Source organism: Aquarana catesbeiana, linkage group LG03 (genome assembly GCF_042186555.1).
Source record: "Aquarana catesbeiana isolate 2022-GZ linkage group LG03, ASM4218655v1, whole genome shotgun sequence".
In the NCBI taxonomy this organism is placed as follows: domain Eukaryota; kingdom Metazoa; phylum Chordata; class Amphibia; order Anura; family Ranidae; genus Aquarana; species Aquarana catesbeiana.
The window spans coordinates 635747977-635752978 of NC_133326.1; the positions used below are offsets into that span (position 1 = coordinate 635747977).

General features: G+C 48.4%; 1 non-coding gene across 1 annotated transcript; it reads right to left on the bottom strand.

Annotated features, from left to right (window-relative positions):
- Positions 1-4728: 4728 nt before the first annotated feature.
- TRNAM-CAU (transfer RNA methionine (anticodon CAU)) lies at positions 4729-4801 on the bottom strand. Its single transcript has one exon. It is a non-coding gene; the product is annotated as a tRNA-Met (tRNA).
- Between the last annotated feature and the right edge of the window lie 201 nt (positions 4802-5002).

The window sequence follows — 5002 nt, forward strand, 5'->3', positions numbered from 1 at the left end:
CGTTTTCAGGTGTTCAAACCACACTTTTCACGTATGCATTCGCTTCTGCAAGCGAGCTCGTCGGGACGGGGCGCGTTTAAAAAAAAAAAAACGTATTTATTTTACCTTTTATTTTTTATTTTTACACTGTTCTTTTTTTAAAAAAAAAAAAAATAGTGTAACTTTTATTCCTATTACAAGGAATGTAAACATCCCTTGTAATATAAAAAAAAGCATGACAGGACCTCTTAAATATGATATCTGGGGTCAAAAATACCTCAGATCTCATATTTACACTAAAATGCAATTAAAAAAAAAAATTTCATTTGATAAAATTTAAAAAAAATTGCCCTTTAAGAGCTATGGGTGGAAGTGACATTTTGACGTCGCTTCCACCCTCACTCGTCTCCATGTCACACAAGGGACAACATCCGATCACCTCTGCCGCAGCCGACGGCTCTGGTAAGCGGCAGAGGGCACCGGAGTGCGGCGGGAGGGGGGCCCTCTCCCACCGCCGATAAAACTGATCTTGTGGTGAATCCGCCGCAGAGACCACTTTTATCTTGAAGCGGACCCACTTGTGTGGAACTCCTACTCCCGGCAAGCCTTTCCTGACACTCCCAGAGACTTACAAAATTCACCCTGTCTTCCACATATCCTTACTAAAAACCGCAAGGTTAGATCCTTTTCCTGGTCGTGAGTCAGGTCCACCCGCACCTACTATAATCAATGGTAATGAGGAATATGAGGTCGAGACAATTGTGGATTGTAGAAAAAGAAGGAACGTGATCCAGTTTTTAATTGAATGGAAAGGCTACGGACCTGAAGTCAACTCTTGGGAACCAGAATCCAATCTTAATGCCAAGAGATTGATACGGGCATTCTTCCAGGCTCACCCCGAAAAGAGGTTTCAGATGGGCATCCAGAGGTTGCCCATTGGGGGGGCAATGTAAAATAAGTCCAGTTAACAGACGTGCATGGGTGCGCAGGTGCGGGCACACCAGTGTGTGCACAAGGAATAACATGTATTGGTGCATGCGTGCTTGTGCATGGGCGTGAGCAGGCGCATGCGCGCGCACGTGCACGTACTGGTGGCAGTCAGCCTAATTTAAACTGAGCAATGCCCAACTGTGTACCAAACCCGGCATGTATCCTGTCTTAGCTTCTGCCTCACGTTCCTGTACCTGCTCTGCTCAGCTGTTGATGACCCCATGGCTTATGTTCCAGCAAAGCTTCTGCCTGCTGATCCAGCGACACGAAGTTCCAGTTCTCAGTGCCTGTCCGGTGATCTTCAGCCATCGGATTCCTGCCAAGGCCCAGCTGGTGTCACCTGCTATATCGGCCCTCGTGCCACTTTGTGTCCTTCACTCCCTGTCATCTCTACCAGGGGCATTGGACAGGAGGTGCAATAGAAGCCCTCTTTACAGCTCGATCTCCACCAGGTACATAACACACTGTTAAATATTTTATGCAGAATTAAGTTAAAAAAATAAATATTAACGACAACTTTAACAATATTAATGTAGCAAGGTCCCAGGCCTCCTTTGATCTAATGAGAACCTCCAGAGCCAGGGATAACTGATATCCTTCTGTATGTAGTGGGTTGTGGGGCATGGTGGGTGAAGAGTAGTTAAAGTTTTTAGGCAACAGACACTTCTTGAATGCAAAAGAAATTTTATTTCTCTTAACAAACTTTTTGGGGGAGAGAGGGTTATGGCCAGCATACCCTTAGGTAGTTACAAGATTAATCGGCAGACCCTGAGACTTCAATAGGCGGACAGCCATGCAGGGAAAGGCATGCAGCAAGATGCCACATCTGCATGTGCAGGAATGCTGTCTCCTATGGTAACAGTCTTTAACAGTTTCTAACACAAAACTTAACAGCCACTGAATCCCTTGAGCTCCTCCAATCTTCACGGTAGTATCTTCCTCAAGCGTCACCCCCACTTCTCTGCTGTTCCCTAACTTGGCACTCAAGATACAGCTCAAGCTTCACCCCACTGGCCTGCTCAGTCCCTGGCTTGACACACAAGGCTGCTCTGTAAGCGTCACCTCCACTGGCTGGGTCCCTGGCTTGATAATCACTGAAGTTTCCCGATTCTTCACCCACCCCGATTGGTGAGAATGCTGCTCCGGTATTTGCTTCAGTTACTCACTGTGGTCCCTGGTAATTAGGCGGATAGTCCCTTACTGGTGACAGCTTCCCCTCTACCTCCGACCACGACAGGTTCTCCGACCGGCAGAACCGTCACTTTTGGTTGGACTGCAAGCCGCAGTCCCAACCCTGTGCTGCTCTCTTGCTACTGGATAGGCCCTCAGACAGCCTAGCAGCCAGATGTGCCTGGGATATGCCCAATCTCCGGCCTAGCAACCTGGGCAATACAACACACGTCCACCCAGACAGCAGTCCAGATGGCACAGAACACTGATCAACTGACTCCACCCAAATATTTAGGATCTCCCAGCAGGCCAAGGGATTCAAGAAAACCCCTGCCCATTGGCTGAGATGCCCCATATACCCATAATCTGATCTTGCATTGCCCTTCACATATCTAGTACCACCAATTACCCGGCCACCTAGTGGTAGAAGAGAAAAGTGCAAACAGGCCAAACTTAGGGAGAAATCAATGGATCTCTAACAATCATCCAGCATATTTATTCAGGCAAGTAAATTTGTGTGGAGCAACCCAGCCTAAACTCCTGGGTGCTACATTAACATAAAGCATATCAGTACTCATGAGTGCAGCCTCATCAGTGCCCATGAGTGCAGCCCATCAGTGCCCATCAGTGCAGCCTATCAATGCCCATCAGTGCAGCCCCATCAGTGCAGTATATCGGTGCTGCCTTATCATTGCTGCCTCATCAGTGCCCATCAGTGCAGCCTTATCAATGCCCATCAGTGTAGCCTTATCAATGCCCATCAGTGCAGCCTCATCAGTGCCCATCAATGCAGCCTATCACTGCATGGGGATCATAGGGAGGAATCAGGAGGAGAGCCGGCTGGATCACACAGAGAGCGGATCTCCCACTGTGATACAGCTTGGATCTAAAACGCCGACCACTGTCAAGCAAAGTCTCACCTCCTATGATAGACAGCACACTGATTCAATTTCCCAGCATAGGACCAGTGTGCTGTCTATAATAGGAGCCAGTCCCCTAGCTGTGGTCAGTATGGAACAACCGCACTCTTTCTGGTGAAGAGGAAGTGAATATGCTGAAGAGATAATTTAATAGTACAGACATACATTTTGGAAGAAAAAAGTAATACAGACATAAGTCTTTCCCATAAATCTAGCAGTGCCTAACTGTTCCTCTTCTATAGGGTTGAGATTCGAGTTTGCAGCCATGTACAGTATATGTTCACAGTTCACTGAACAGATGAACTTAGGACCCCACGGGCGCCTCCGTGAAGTGCAACCCGCTTGCTCAGCAGGGGATCTCTCCGCTGATCCCCGCTAAGCAGGCAGATGACAGGTCCGTGTCCGCTCTGCGCACAGTCCTGCTTTCCTCTATTGGACAATCGGATGGAAATAGACCACCTGTCCATTTTCATCCGATCTGATCTGCCGGACTGATGGGGATTAGGACTACCATCTGTCTGTTTTTGGCAGACAGGATTGGGTCGGATGGTGGCGGGTGCCAACGGATATGTGTCCGCTGACATCTGCCGCTCCATAGAAGAGACTGGAGGGTCTGATCAGGTCTGCCTGAAAGGCAGACCTGATCAGACAGCCCGTGCGAAAGGGGCCTAAAGGGCCAGTCCACCTACCTGCTGAACCTCTGATGAACAAAGCTGGAAGTCATTCATTTTTTACTGGTTTCACTACTGTCAGTAAATGGATGGCCTCCCAATTTTTGGTTGCTAGAACACAGGAGGTGACCTGCACTACTGCTGTGCTCACTGCCCACCCAAATACTGCCTCCTCATGTGAATGAGTAAAAGGTACATAGTACCAAGGGCCTATCTACTGCAAAGCAAACAAGGCGTGTGCCATTTTTCAGAGGGGCGGCACCACCCCCAGGCAGAAGGGACCCTACAACTCTTTTCCGGTTCTAGTTAGAGGCATTGATTGGATCGGGACATACTAGTACACTGTGGATGGGGGCCACCACTGCCCACCGGAGTCTCAGCACAGTAGTGCACTGTGGCTGACCACTCACTCACTGGCACAGTGCACCATCCGCCTATCCTCTCTGCCCATTTCTGCAAGCAGATGCCATGTCGGGAGGAGGAAACTGGAGTGAAGAAAGTCAGTTGATTAGCTTATGGGCTAGTAGCATGAATGGGGGAGGAGCTCTCCCCATTGTGAGGAAACATGAAGACAGTGACCCCATGTCGAGAGATGCGTTACTAGAGGCACGTGACGCCAATCAGAGAGCATTGAACAAGGAGGGGGAATCAAATGACACTGAGAGCAAGTGAGCGCCAATGTCACCATCCCATCCCACCCACCACTGATCCCATCCTCCCATCGCTGCTGCTACTGATCCCTGGCCACCCACCACTGATCCTATCCCCACCACTACCGCTGCCACTGATCCCATCCCACCCACTGACACTAATCCTATCCCCACCACCAGTGCTGTCACTGATCCCATCCCACTTCCCCACACCACCGCTCAGGGGTGTAGTATGTCAGTGGCTTCCAAGCAGCACAAGCAGCATTGTTCAGATTATTATTTATTTTAAATCTGTCTTATGAACACAAAACTAAAAATGTTGCGAGGGAGGGGGAAAAAAATTGTTCTTGCCCCGTGTGAGGATCGAACTCACGACCTTCAGATTATGAGACTGACGCGCTACCTACTGCGCTAACGAGGCAGATGATGTAAATTGTGTAAAGCTTACCTACATACAACAACTACACATTCTTGTGAACCCATAAAAAGGTCACTTTGAGACCCTAACCATTCAACACATTACATAACAGAAGTAGCTAAAAGGAGAAGGCTAACACTACATTTTTAAAATGAATCTGAACTCAAAAAGCCAAGCTTTTCTACCTTATAGGGAACATCTAGA